At 27.1% G+C, this 17,027-nt stretch overlaps 1 long non-coding RNA gene across 1 annotated transcript; it reads left to right on the plus strand.

Moving 5' to 3' along the window:
• Nucleotides 1–1,819: 1,819 nt before the first annotated feature.
• Nucleotides 1,820–5,277, plus strand: LOC149061523 (uncharacterized). Its single transcript, XR_016190285.1, has 3 exons — nt 1,820–1,978; nt 3,587–3,692; nt 5,183–5,277. It is a non-coding gene; the product is annotated as an uncharacterized LOC149061523 (long non-coding RNA).
• The last annotated feature ends 11,750 nt before the right edge of the window (nt 5,278–17,027 follow it).

The raw sequence follows: 17,027 nt of genomic DNA on the forward strand, positions 1-17,027 counted from the left end.
TGTTTCGTAATTAAAACTGATTGTAACAGTCTAAAACTTCTAGCAGATAAACGAGATCTAAACCCAAGGATAGGTAGGTGGTTTATGAAATTATCGGAGTATCAATATAAAATAGAACATTTGAAAGGAGATCGAAACTTAATTGCTGATGCCCTAAGTAGGAACCCCGTAGAGTCGGAACAATCGGTGGATGTGGCTAACTTAAACGTGTTTGGAATAAAAATAACGACCGACTGGGTGGCGGCGCTCCAAAAAGACGACGAAGAGGTGGCGAGGATGATTGCAAAAATAGAGACTAATGACCCTACTACGAAAGATAGATATATGATAGAAAATAATAGATTATACAAGATAACAAAAGGGAGGTGGAGGTTGTATTTACCAACTGACCTTAGGTACGATGTTGTTAGTACTACTCATCGGGAATTAGTACATCTCGGGATAGAAAAGACACTATCTAAAATAAAAGAAAACTTTTATTTTCCCAAAATGAGAGAGTTTGTAACAAAATATATTAATAGATGTGTGAACTGTATGTTTTACAAAGTACCAAAAAAAAGAGAATTGTACTGGCATCCTTTAGATAAAGGCAGTGAACCGTTTCAAGTGATACATCTCGACCATGTGGGACCTTTCGTTATGACAGAGAGAGATAATAAATATATTCTTACGATAGTAGACGGGTTTAGTAAGTATGTCGTACTACGCGCCGTAAAAGACGTAACGGCTGTCGAAACTGTGTATTATATGCGCGAGTTTGTGTGTACGTACGGCCGGCCCGAACGAATAATCACAGATAGGGGTACCGCGTTTACGGCAGCGATATTTGAAAAATTCTGTCACGAACTAAATATAAGTCACGTGAAGGTAGCATCGAAAAGTCCACGCAGTAATGGTCAAGCTGAGATAATAAACGGAGTAGCTGTCAGGTGTTTGGCGATGATGACCGAGAATTCAGATAACGGCGATTGGGATTTAAGGGCGATGGAAGTGCAGTGGGGAATCAATAATAGTAGGCACAGAATAACAGGTCACACGCCGTCCGACGTAATATACCGTTTCAAGATTACCAGTCGTGTAGATAATCCATTAGTGAGCGAGGTGTCGAAAGTAAACAAAGATAAGGGTATAACAGAAAAAAATATTAATCCGACTGAGGTTCTGCAGCAACATCGCGAGAAAGAATTATGTAAGATAAACCAACGAAAAACAAGGCCTGAAAAGTTTCGTAAGGGGGATTTGGTGTTAATTAAGTGGGAGGCGCCAGCTTCGGGGCAGAGCAGGAAGCTCGAGCCCAAGTACAAAGGCCCGTACCAAATGACCGATACGTTGTCACTGATGTAGAAGGAGAACAGTTGGGTCAAAGGCCGTTTTAGTGGGGTGATAGGATTTGACCGTCTAAAGCGAGTCTGTAAATAAAAAAAAAAATGTAATGTTTAAAGACGTGTTTTCAAAAGAAAAAAAATATATATGTATATGTAGTATTATTATTAATAATTAATGTAAAAAAAAAAAAAAAAAAAAATGTGTATGTAAATATGGTGTGTAATTATATAAAAAAGAAAATATGTTATTCTACCAATTGTTAATTTTTATAGTATTGTATTGTTCATTTGTTTTGTCGGGACGCCAAATTATCAGGTAGGCCGACTGTGGTAATTTTTTTTTGTGTATATATATATATATATTACGAGTATTATTGTAACGCCATATCTATGCCGAAAGTCCACGGCAATTATCGTGTCAGATAAGGCGATCGTCGTTCGGAGATATTTGTCGTACCGATAGTCAGTTGTTATAGTGCGGCCACCGACGAACGCCGATTAAAGGCACGTAAACTATTAAATATTTAAATAAAGTTCTTTTCCGTAAACCCGAATTATTTTATTTACTTTACTTTTATTTTAATAATTGCTCCCAACTGAACACCCAAAAATATAGTGTTCTACAAAAGTAAATCGTCATCATATAATATTTGGTAGGTAACGCATATTAAAATATGGTATAAGCTCACGCGAGACTTTATTTTTATGCTTAGGCCAGCCATTCTTGCACACGTATACTAATTGTTTTAATAAATCATCTTTAATTGTTTCTTGTACAAACTCATTTCGAATATTTTTAGACATATTAATTGAATGAACTACATCGGAAACATCGATATGAACGTCATTATCTCGAGACGATATACATGCTCGACTTAATGCATCTGCGATAAACATTTTTTTTCCGGTACATGTATAAGATTAATATCATATCGTGATAATTTGACCTTAATGCATTGAAGCCTTTTAGACGGAATGTCATTTATGTTCTTTTTCATTAGCGAAATTAAAGGAAGGTGGTCGGTTTTAACTGTCACGCGTCTACTATAAATATAATGATGAAATACCTTGCACGCAAATAAGACTGACAGAAATTCCTTATCAACCTGTCTGTAGTTAATTTCGGTTTCAGATAAGCTTTTCGATTTAAAACAGACTGGTCTGCCTTCTTGTAACAAAACACATCCATTGGCAAATTTACTACTATCTGCCTGTATGATCACGTATTTTGTGTTATCATAGTTTCTAAGTACGGAGGGACTAGCAATTAATGTTTTAAGTTTATTTACACACTCATTATGTATTGATGTCCACACAAACTCATTATTCTTTGTAAGAAGATCTCTTAGTGGCTTAGTCAACATTGCCAGATTAGGAATAAAATTTCCGACGTAATTAACCATACCTAAAAACCTTTGCAAATCTTTTATAGTTTTTGGTACCTAATACTCGAAAATAGATTTAATACGATCACTATCTGGTTTCATTTTAAAATGTATGTCCAAGGTAATTAACTTTATCACCTTATATTAAATTGCGTTTTTATTAAATTTAATATTATTTTTCATAGCCAAATCTAAAACCTGTTTTAATGCACAATCATGTTGAGTCTCAGTGTTACCAAAAACTAAAATATCATCAAGATATTATATGAATACATTTCAATACTTCCGAACACTTTCATATTCCATTTTTGACATATTTCAGCTGCATTATTTATTCTAAAGGGAAGTCTATTGAAACAAAAAATACTAAACGTGCATAATTTAGAACTCTCTAAATCTAATTTTTTATTTTATTTATTTGTTAACGGGCTGGGCCCTATACAACAGTTTAACATAATACAATAATATATAATTTAAATAATTAATACAATGACACAATTAAATTTATATAAGATAATAACTACAGAATAATAAGTATAATAATGATAATAATATATAATATTATATAATAATATATATATATATATATATATATATATATATATATATATATATATATATTACCTATATATATATAATAATAAAATGTATCAGTTTTGATTTTATTTGCCAAAAACCATCTTTCAAATCAAAAATTTTTATTATCACCTAAAACATACATTTTACCTACTTTACATTACAATATAATAAAATTTACTGTAAAATAAAGAATTTTAATGTATGAATTACTTACTTATACAATAAACAATTATATAATATTTTATTATGATTATAGGTTTATTAAATTTTTGTCTAATTATTTATATTGATTTTCAGGTAGTCAACAAACCAGAAAAACAAGAGGGATAGTGGATGAATGTTGTTCAGTTCCATGCAAACGAAAATACCTAAAACAATATTATTGCGCTCCTGAACCACAGATGTATGTAATTTTTCATTTATTCTAAAATTTTAATGATGCTTAATGGTTATGATTAGTAATCTTAAATTGGAAATATAAATCGATTATTCAATAAAACTAACTTCTTGATAAAATTATCAAACGTTTTAAAAGAATTCCGTTTAGAAAAAGTATCATGAGTGATGAGTCCGTCCTATGTTTAATATGGCGTATGAAGTTTCCCCATAAAAACTTTTTCCTTCTCACTCTTACAGGCTTAGGATTGTCCAGATTTAACAGGCATGATTGAAAATGTGCTTCTTTATGTTTGAATTTACAAAGTTATACATAAAAATATAATATATTATAATATATTTATATTTATTTATTTATATTATATGTACATTGTACAAGGTAATATTTTTTATTTGTTTATAGCAAATTCAAGTTGTGAAATATTTTTATTTTCATATTTTATACTTTTCATACCTATTGTGGTTATTTAAAAATTAAATATATTATAGTCATGGCTCAATTTATCTGGCACGTTAAAATTGTTCAAACTCATTTTAAGTAGCCTGATATTTATCCAATTATTTGAGACTTGGCTAACCACTCACTACAGGCATAGATCGTTTAATCAAAATATTTAAACACAGGTAAAATTATAAGCGAGTTATTAAACTATTAATTTTTTATATTTCACAAAAAATTACATTATTTAGTGAATAAACAATAACTACCTACTAATAGGTTCAAACGTAAAAAAATGAAAATACTTATTACATGTTAGTCATGTACTTTGTTAATTAAGTATTTGATTTAAATAAAGTCACTTAAAAAATACATAATAAATAGTAAATAATAAACACTTAACTGTAAAAACATATTGATATTACAGTAACAACTAATATTGTACATAATATTCGAACATATGATCCATATCACAGATATTGGTAAATAAACCTTATCTAAATATATATCTAAGTCCAGACCTGTAAAGAATACATTTAAAAAGTATTTCGGTAAATACTCTGCAAATATATTTATTTTTTAAGTATTTAAATACTATTCAAATACTCAAATTGTATCATAGTTCGAACACTACTCAAATTTTTTATTAAAGTATTCGCAATACTTTTCATATACTTTTGGTTTTTAAGCAATGTAGGTATTATAGCCAATAGACACATAGCAGGTTTATAATCATTTTTATTTTTTATTTATTAAATAGTTTTTTATTACATTTTAAAAACATAATGTTTTCGAAATTCAGTATTATGGCTAGAATTACTGATATTAAAACATAAAATAGATAATTCTACTTGTGATGTAGATCCGGGGTAGAAATATTCAAAAACAAACACAATTTTTAAGAACGTCCATAGTAAAGTCACCAGGTAAAACCAGTTTCAATCACCCAAACAGGCTAATAATGTTTGGTCAAAACACCCAACCAAACTGTTCTCAATGGAAAATTACCAATCAATGTATTATTTATTCAGAAATAAATTAATTTTTGTAAATTGCAGATCTAATTCCCAATTTGCAGTGACTACTGCAGAATCTACAGATTCAGACGGAAAATCAAGTCTCATTAATTATTCTTTATACTATTATCCCCTAAGTAAGTATCTGCTTAAAATACTTTACTGGTGAGATTTAAAGATAAAAGAGTGCAATTTAAAACACATAGAGTAGATAATATTGAAATTGTTAGATGTTATTCTAATTCCTAACAAGTAACTAAATAAATTATATAACATATTAATGATTCAAAGGAATATTTGCAATAACCTAATTAATTTCATTTTTTAATCTGAAATTATGGCCTTCTACTATGCTTTATTTTCTCTATGCACTCTTTTAACTCAAATATCATTAAGTTACTTAATTTAAGTATTATGCTGGATTAGAATCCGTTAGATATACTTCAACTTTTGAATCTTAAATCCACGAAACACAAAAAATAAAAGTTGCTTCAATAATTATTTTTGTTTTTACAGTTGGACGTGTATTAGCTGATTTTCCAAAAGATTATCCAATCCAGTAGGTAATCAATATGGATTGTTAAATTAAAAATAAACTTACTATGATGAACTGAGTTGTGTTGTTTTTTTATTATTATACTTATTAAGAATGAGATCAGTAACACACTAGTACTACCCGTGTCAATGAGATCAGGATACAAGGATTATTTATGTTGTGATGGGGGGGGGGGGGATAAAAATTGTCATAATATTAAAGAATTGATTTGTTTATACTATATAATAACTACCTACAATAGACTTAAAATATCTATTTTTAGATCATTACTTAAAAAATGAAATAATTATAGAAGGTTTGTTGAAATTTTCAATCTTTGTCTATATAACTTTTTGTTCATTTATATTACAAAATAATTTGTGAATTTTGTTAAATTTTATCATTTTTGTCCAATTTTGAACTAAAATTGTTTATGTAAAAAAGTCATGGCCTTGTATCATATTTGTAAATCTTAGATATAAATGCAATTTTTTTATCAATGCTTAGAGAAAAAAATTAAAAACTTTGAAAATTTAAAAAGTTTATAAATCGTTCAAAAATAATCAAAATATTTTGAAATTTTTATTCGATTTAACAATTTATTAAAGAAACTATTGTAAAGCGCGTTATTTACCATGTTGGTTGTCAATTTGACAGTGTACAATTCAATACATTATGCATATAACTATTTGTAAGAGGAGACTTATAAATAATAATAATATTTATATTTATTACCTTTTAAGAATCATATTATTTAAATAAAGTAATAAATTAATGTCTCCAAAAGCCTTGATTTGCAGAGCGGACAACGGTTAGTTTCTAAGAGGGGAGGTTCAAATTTAAAATAATTAGATTAAAATATCCTTTTTAAATCAATCAATCAATTAAAATGTAATCAAATAAATAAATAATAATTTTAACTACGAAAGAACAAAGTTTGAGAAGAGTGCAATTGATATATAAGGTTTACAAAAAACAAGAATTTCTATTATACTTCACATACTTATCGTAACAACCATAATAAATGATAAAAATGAATATAGGAATATCATATTGCATAAATAAATTTAAAACTATATTTAAATGATCCCTGTCACCAAATTCAATATTATATTCACTTATTTTATATACATTGTTTATTTTTTGAGAAGTAGAATAATTCTAGTTGAAACTGACATATTCAAGTTAGAAAAATATAAACTACACATTTTGCATAAAATTACTTTGAATTTAAAATATATTATATAATATATCTGTATTCAAATTAAAAGATATCTTAAAGGCTATCCTAATTAGTTATTTATGATTAATGAATTTATAGTAGGTAGTTCAGATTTAAATTATATATTTCTTGGAGATATCACCTTATACACTGATTTTGTGTGTTTATACTGACTCAAATAGCACCAAAAATCATTTTCATGTTTTAAGTTGATAAAATAATATTTAACGTTAAAAATGTAATGAATATGCTCCTAACACTTTTAAGCAATTGAATCAATTAACAAGCTTTTTAGTGGTGGTTGTGGGATTCAGCTCATAATATTCCTACAGAAAAACATAAACCATTTATGAAATTATTTCAAAATATTTTATACCTATGCTGAGAATGGTATGACAAACGAAAAATAGTAAAACACTATATTCGTTCAAAGACTCAAAACCTTAAAGTATACCAAGTTTTCAATAATTTCACTAATTAAAAAGTAAACTTAAGTGAGGTCTAGTTTGTGATTTTACTGAATTAAATGTGAATTATTAAATAATAGTACCGATTATAAAGTATTTACTAAGTTAAGATGAATATTAAAACATTTTTCAATAACAAATGTAAAAAATCAAATCCATAGAATAAGATATTGAAAATATTCTGGGCACATTGAAAATATGGATGTAAGTATGTAATATGAATATGTATTTAATTTTTAATGCACATTTTTTTTTCTTTTTTTGTCTATAAACCATAACAAACTTAAGAAATCAATGGTTGGATACTTAATTGCATAAAATCAATCAGTGGATAAAGGTTTGTTTTGCAAATCTATATTTTATTATTGTGTATTATGTTCAATGTTGTAGTATTGTAACTATGAATAAATATAAAATATAAAATGTAAAACATTCTTCTTCCTTGTTAGTATGAATTATTAAGAGTTTCGACATTTTCTTTATTGAGATTTTAATGTTTTTTAGATCCCATTTAATATAAGTATAATGTAAGTTATAACAATAAAAGCATCCCTTTATGGTTTAAAAAATGTGTAATTTTTAATTGAGTTTCAACTATAGAATAAATGTTAATTTTTGGCAGATTTAAACTGATATGCTTGATAACAAGAATATAAAATAACATAATAATTATGCGCTTATAAATCATATATTCTCTCCAGTTGATGAAATCAGTCAATAAATAATACTCCTAAGCATAGAAACATGTAAATACTTGTTCATTATATTTGCTTATAGGTATATTATATGTATACATTAAAAAAATATCTATCTGTAATTAGTCTCATCATCACCATTTACTATTAAAGCAATTTGATTTATAAGTTATGATTTAGGTATAGAAAGAACTCATCGTTGAACTTATTAATGAATGTACTATATTGTTGTATCCTTTTAAAATTTTAGTTTTAATATTTAAGATTATACAATTATGAGTCAAATATTTAATGTTTAAGGAGACACACTACCATACTTAGTTACCTAAATTTGCTAATAGGTCAATTCATTCAACATTATTAATGTTAACTACACATGATAATAACTGCTAAATAGACAACACAGTCAAGTGTGACATTTTATTTATGTATTCTATGTGGAAAAAGTGTGGTTAAAAATTATATATTTTTATTATTTTAAAATTAATTTTAAACCTTATCTATATATTTTAAACTTAACAGCAGTGATCTGCTTCTTTCAATATGATTTTCCACCGAGTTCATATTACGCATTTAATCCTGGTACGATAATTCTTAAAATCTCAAATAGTCCTCCGTCGATAGCTATGATTTTGAAATTAACTGTAAACTCTATTTAAGATCGTACCTAATATTCATACTGTTACTACAAAAATATATTATTAAAATTAACTTTTCAATTTATAACCATATGTAGTCTTTTGGCGCTTCCATTAAATATCGAAGACACATTCACTATCACTTATTCATGGCGATATCAATAGTATATTCCCCTGGTAGTTACATTTCTTTTCAGACGAACTAAATCGTTTGAAATTCAATTGAATTGTTATTGTACATAACTTGAATCACATCACGTATTTTACAGTTTTATATTGACGTGCTTAAATACAGACAATACATTATGAAAACTGTATATTGTTGGGAAAAATTATATTAATTCAAGAAAATGTTGCAAAAATATATAATTATGTGTCTTATAACAGTTTGACAATATGCTTTTTTCATTAGAATTTAATCTAAATTATTTTATTAATCTATATAAATGAATACCATGAGGGTGTATTTTAAAAACAAAATTTTGGTTTCAATGAAGGTTGGTATTAAAATCATGTATATTTATAATTACATGCTATAACTTTGCTTCGAACAGAATATCAAGACAGAACCTAAGTTGTACACGTGTGTCAAGACATACTAATTCGTAAATATATACAAGTGTTCTACTAGCAGCCTAAATATAAGCAATATTTTTGTTTTTATTTTAATAAAATGTGCGACTAAAAGTAGATTCAAATATGATATGATTAATGTTAATATATATATTTAATTTTCAAACCATTTAGAACTGAATACGCCTTCATCAGGAGTACCTACTCAGTACATGTTACACGTCTAGTGTTTCTGGTATTTCAATTCATTAAATGTTATATACTGTTCAACAAATGGTTTTTTCATAGAAAATGTGGTAAAAAATTCTTAGACGAATCTTATTGGTATATTATTTGTAATTCGTTCCAGCCATAGTGTATTATTTAAACTTTTTTATAAACATATCTAATGTAAGAGCGGTGATGTTCATTTGTTAATTAAAAACGTGGGATATATACCAGTTAATCATTGAGATTATGAATTAAAATTTGACGATGCACACCATTGACTATGCCTACATTAGATTGCCCAACGAGTTCATATTACGCATTTAATCCTGGTACGATAATTCTTAAAATCTCAAATAGTCCTCCGTCGATAGCTATGATTTTGAAATTAACTGTAAACTCTATTTAAGATCGTACCTAATTTTCATACTGTTACTACAAAAATATATTATTAAAATTAACTTTTGAATTTATAACCATATGTAGTCTTTTGGCGCTTCCAATAAATATCGAAGACACATTCACTATCACTTATTCATGGCGATATCAATAGTATATTCCCCTGGTAGTTACATTTCTTTTCAGACGAACTAAATCGTTTGAAATTCATTTGAATTGTTATTGTACATAACTTGAATCACATCACGTATTTTACAGTTTTATATTGACGTGCTTAAATACAGACAATCCATTATGAAAACTGTATATTGTTGGGAAAAATTATATTAATTCAAGAAAATGTTGCAAAAATATATAATTATGTGTCTTATAACAGTTTGACATTATGCTTTTTTCATTAGAATTTAATCTAAATTATTTTATTAATCTATATAAATGAATACCATGAGGGTGTATTTTAAAAACAAAATTTTGGTTTCAATGAAGGTTGGTATTAAAATCATGTATATTTATAATTACATGCTATAATTTTGCCTCGAACAGAATATCAAGACAGAACCTAAGTTGTACACGTGTGTCCAGACATATTAATTCGTAAATATATACAAGTGGTCTACTAGCAGCCAAAATATAAGCAATATTTTTGTTTTTATTTAAATAAAATGTATGATTAAAAGTAGATTCTAAGATGATATGATTAATGTTAATATATATATTTAATTTTCAAACCATTTAGAACTGAATACACCTTCATCAGGAGTACCTACTCAGTACATGTTACACGTCTAGTGTTTCTGGTATTTCAATTCATTAAATGTTATATACTGTTCAACAAATGGTTTTTTCATAGAAAATGTGGTAAAAAATTCTTAAACGAATCTTATTGGTATATTATTTGTAATTCGTTCCAGCCATAGTGTATTATTTAAACTTTTTTATAAACATATCTAATGTAAGAGCGGTGATGTTCATTTGTTAATTAAAAACGTGGGATATATACCAGTTAATCATTGAGATTATGAATTAAAATTTGACGATGCACACCATTGACTATGCCTACATTAGATTGCCCAACGAGTTCATATTACGCATTTAATCCTGGTACGATAATTCTTAAAATCTCAAATAGTCCTCCGTCGATAGCTATGATTTTGAAATTAACTGTAAACTCTATTTAAGATCGTACCTAATTTTCATACTGTTACTACAAAAATATATTATTAAAATTAACTTTTGAATTTATAACCATATGTAGTCTTTTGGCGCTTCCATTAAATATCGAAGACACATTCACTATCACTTATTCATGGCGATATCAATAGTATATTCCCCTGGTAGTTACATTTCTTTTCAGACGAACTAAATCGTTTGAAATTCATTTGAATTGCTATTGTACATAACTTGAATCACATCACGTATTTTACAGTTTTATATTGACGTGCTTAAATACAGACAATCCATTATGAAAACTGTATATTGTTGGGAAAAATTATATTAATTCAAGAAAATGTTGCAAAAATATATAATTATGTGTCTTATAACAGTTTGACATTATGCTTTTTTCATTAGAATTTAATCTAAATTATTTTATTAATCTATATAAATGAATACCATGAGGGTGTATTTTAAAAACAAAATTTTGGTTTCAATGAAGGTTGGTATTAAAATCATGTATATTTATAATTACATGCTATAATTTTGCCTCGAACAGAATATCAAGACAGAACCTAAGTTGTACACGTGTGTCCAGACATATTAATTCGTAAATATATACAAGTGGTCTACTAGCAGCCAAAATATAAGCAATATTTTTGTTTTTATTTAAATAAAATGTACGATTAAAAGTAGATTCTAAGATGATATGATTAATGTTAATATATATATTTAATTTTCAAACCATTTAGAACTGAATACGCCTTCATCAGGAGTACCTACTCAGTACATGTTACACGTCTAGTGTTTCTGGTATTTCAATTCATTAAATGTTATATACTGTTCAACAAATGGTTTTTTCATAGAAAATGTGGTAAAAAATTCTTAGACGAATCTTATTGGTATATTATTTGTAATTCGTTCCAGCCATAGTGTATTATTTAAACTTTTTTATAAACATATCTAATGTAAGAGCGGTGATGTTCATTTGTTAATTAAAAACGTGGGATATATACCAGTTAATCATTGAGATTATGAATTAAAATTTGACGATGCACACCATTGACTATGCCTACATTAGATTGCCCAACGAGTTCATATTACGCATTTAATCCTGGTACGATAATTCTTAAAATCTCAAATAGTCCTCCGTCGATAGCTATGATTTTGAAATTAACTGTAAACTCTATTTAAGATCGTACCTAATTTTCATACTGTTACTACAAAAATATATTATTAAAATTAACTTTTGAATTTATAACCATATGTAGTCTTTTGGCGCTTCCAATAAATATCGAAGACACATTCACTATCACTTATTCATGGCGATATCAATAGTATATTCCCCTGGTAGTTACATTTCTTTTCAGACGAACTAAATCGTTTGAAATTCATTTGAATTGTTATTGTACATAACTTGAATCACATCACGTATTTTACAGTTTTATATTGACGTGCTTAAATACAGACAATCCATTATGAAAACTGTATATTGTTGGGAAAAATTATATTAATTCAAGAAAATGTTGCAAAAATATATAATTATGTGTCTTATAACAGTTTGACATTATGCTTTTTTCATTAGAATTTAATCTAAATTATTTTATTAATCTATATAAATGAATACCATGAGGGTGTATTTTAAAAACAAAATTTTGGTTTCAATGAAGGTTGGTATTAAAATCATGTATATTTATAATTACATGCTATAATTTTGCCTCGAACAGAATATCAAGACAGAACCTAAGTTGTACACGTGTGTTAAGACATACTAATTCGTAAATATGTACAAGTGTTCTACTAGCAGCCAAAATATAAGCAATATTTTTGTTTTTATTTTAATAAAATGTGCGATTAAAAGTAGATTCTAAGATGATATGATTAATGTTAATATATATATTTAATTTTCAAACCATTTAGAACTGAATACGCCTTCATCAGGAGTACCTACTCAGTACATGTTACACGTCTAGTATTTCTGGTATTTCAATTCATTAAATGTTATTTACTGTTCAACAAATGGTTTTTTCATAGAAAATGTGGTAAAAAATTCTTAGACGAATCTTATTGGTATATTATTTGTAATTCGTTCCAGCCATAGTGTATTATTTAAACTTTTTTATAAACATATCTAATGTAATAGCGGTGATGTTCATTTGTTAAATAAAAACGTGGGATATATACCAGTTAATCATTGAGATTATGAATGAAAATTGGACGATGCACACCATTGACTATGCCTACATTAGATTGCCCAACGAGTTCATATTACGCATTTAATCCTGGTACGATAATTATTAAAATCTCAAATAGTCCTCCGTCGATAGCTATGATTTTGAAATTAACTGTAAACTCTATTTAAGATCGTACCTAATTTTCATACTGTTACTACAAAAATATATTATTAAAATTAACTTTTCAATTTATATTCATATGTAGTCTTTTGGCGCTTCCATTAAATATCGAAGACACATTCACTATCACTTATTCATGGCGATATCAATAGTATATTCCCCTGGTAGTTACATTTCTTTTCAGACGAACTAAATCGTTTGAAATTCAATTGAATTGTTATTGTACATAACTTGAATCACATCACGTATTTTACAGTTTTATATTGACGTGCTTAAATACAGACAATACATTATGAAAACTGTATATTGTTGGGAAAAATTATATTAATTCAAGAAAATGTTGCAAAAATATATAATTATGTGTCTTATAACAGTTTGACATTATGCTTTTTTCATTAGAATTTAATCTAAATTATTTTATTAATCTATATAAATGAATACCATGAGGGTGTATTTTAAAAACAAAATTTTGGTTTCAATGAAGGTTGGTATTAAAATCATGTATATTTATAATTACATGCTATAACTTTGCCTCGAACAGAATATCAAGACAGAACCTAAGTTGTACACGTGTGTTAAGACATACTAATTCGTAAATATGTACAAGTGTTCTACTAGCAGCCAAAATATAAGCAATATTTTTGTTTTTATTTTAATAAAATGTGCGATTAAAAGTAGATTCTAAGATGATATGATTAATGTTAATATATATATTTAATTTTCAAACCATTTAGAACTGAATACGCCTTCATCAGGAGTACCTACTCAGTACATGTTACACGTCTAGTATTTCTGGTATTTCAATTCATTAAATGTTATTTACTGTTCAACAAATGGTTTTTTCATAGAAAATGTGGTAAAAAATTCTTAGACGAATCTTATTGGTATATTATTTGTAATTCGTTCCAGCCATAGTGTATTATTTAAACTTTTTTATAAACATATCTAATGTAATAGCGGTGATGTTCATTTGTTAAATAAAAACGTGGGATATATACCAGTTAATCATTGAGATTATGAATGAAAATTGGACGATGCACACCATTGACTATGCCTACATTAGATTGCCCAACGAGTTCATATTACGCATTTAATCCTGGTACGATAATTATTAAAATCTCAAATAGTCCTCCGTCGATAGCTATGATTTTGAAATTAACTGTAAACTCTATTTAAGATCGTACCTAATTTTCATACTGTTACTACAAAAATATATTATTAAAATTAACTTTTCAATTTATATTCATATGTAGTCTTTTGGCGCTTCCATTAAATATCGAAGACACATTCACTATCACTTATTCATGGCGATATCAATAGTATATTCCCCTGGTAGTTACATTTCTTTTCAGACGAACTAAATCGTTTGAAATTCAATTGAATTGTTATTGTACATAACTTGAATCACATCACGTATTTTACAGTTTTATATTGACGTGCTTAAATACAGACAATACATTATGAAAACTGTATATTGTTGGGAAAAATTATATTAATTCAAGAAAATGTTGCAAAAATATATAATTATGTGTCTTATAACAGTTTGACATTATGCTTTTTTCATTAGAATTTAATCTAAATTATTTTATTAATCTATATAAATGAATACCATGAGGGTGTATTTTAAAAACAAAATTTTGGTTTCAATGAAGGTTGGTATTAAAATCATGTATATTTATAATTACATGCTATAATTTTGCCTCGAACAGAATATCAAGACAGAACCTAAGTTGTACACGTGTGTCCAGACATATTAATTCGTAAATATATACAAGTGGTCTACTAGCAGCCAAAATATAAGCAATATTTTTGTTTTTATTTAAATAAAATGTACGATTAAAAGTAGATTCTAAGATGATATGATTAATGTTAATATATATATTTAATTTTCAAACCATTTAGAACTGAATACGCCTTCATCAGGAGTACCTACTCAGTACATGTTACACGTCTAGTGTTTCTGGTATTTCAATTCATTAAATGTTATATACTGTTCAACAAATGGTTTTTTCATAGAAAATGTGGTAAAAAATTCTTAGACGAATCTTATTGGTATATTATTTGTAATTCGTTCCAGCCATAGTGTATTATTTAAACTTTTTTATAAACATATCTAATGTAAGAGCGGTGATGTTCATTTGTTAATTAAAAACGTGGGATATATACCAGTTAATCATTGAGATTATGAATTAAAATTTGACGATGCACACCATTGACTATGCCTACATTAGATTGCCCAACGAGTTCATATTACGCATTTAATCCTGGTACGATAATTCTTAAAATCTCAAATAGTCCTCCGTCGATAGCTATGATTTTGAAATTAACTGTAAACTCTATTTAAGATCGTACCTAATTTTCATACTGTTACTACAAAAATATATTATTAAAATTAACTTTTGAATTTATAACCATATGTAGTCTTTTGGCGCTTCCAATAAATATCGAAGACACATTCACTATCACTTATTCATGGCGATATCAATAGTATATTCCCCTGGTAGTTACATTTCTTTTCAGACGAACTAAATCGTTTGAAATTCATTTGAATTGTTATTGTACATAACTTGAATCACATCACGTATTTTACAGTTTTATATTGACGTGCTTAAATACAGACAATCCATTATGAAAACTGTATATTGTTGGGAAAAATTATATTAATTCAAGAAAATGTTGCAAAAATATATAATTATGTGTCTTATAACAGTTTGACATTATGCTTTTTTCATTAGAATTTAATCTAAATTATTTTATTAATCTATATAAATGAATACCATGAGGGTGTATTTTAAAAACAAAATTTTGGTTTCAATGAAGGTTGGTATTAAAATCATGTATATTTATAATTACATGCTATAATTTTGCCTCGAACAGAATATCAAGACAGAACCTAAGTTGTACACGTGTGTTAAGACATACTAATTCGTAAATATGTACAAGTGTTCTACTAGCAGCCAAAATATAAGCAATATTTTTGTTTTTATTTTAATAAAATGTGCGATTAAAAGTAGATTCTAAGATGATATGATTAATGTTAATATATATATTTAATTTTCAAACCATTTAGAACTGAATACGCCTTCATCAGGAGTACCTACTCAGTACATGTTACACGTCTAGTATTTCTGGTATTTCAATTCATTAAATGTTATTTACTGTTCAACAAATGGTTTTTTCATAGAAAATGTGGTAAAAAATTCTTAGACGAATCTTATTGGTATATTATTTGTAATTCGTTCCAGCCATAGTGTATTATTTAAACTTTTTTATAAACATATCTAATGTAATAGCGGTGATGTTCATTTGTTAAATAAAAACGTGGGATATATACCAGTTAATCATTGAGATTATGAATGAAAATTGGACGATGCACACCATTGACTATGCCTACATTAGATTGCCCAACGAGTTCATATTACGCATTTAATCCTGGTACGATAATTATTAAAATCTCAAATAGTCCTCCGTCGATAGCTATGATTTTGAAATTAACTGTAAACTCTATTTAAGATCGTACCTAATTTTCATACTGTTACTACAAAAATATATTATTAAAATTAACTTTTCAATTTATATTCATATGTAGTCTTTTGGCGCTTCCATTAAATATCGAAGACACATTCACTATCACTTATTCATGGC

This window comes from Diuraphis noxia, unplaced genomic scaffold (assembly GCF_037042655.1).
Source record: "Diuraphis noxia isolate RWA-SAM2 unplaced genomic scaffold, SU_Dnox_SAM2 contig0001, whole genome shotgun sequence".
NCBI lineage: Eukaryota > Metazoa > Arthropoda > Insecta > Hemiptera > Aphididae > Diuraphis > Diuraphis noxia.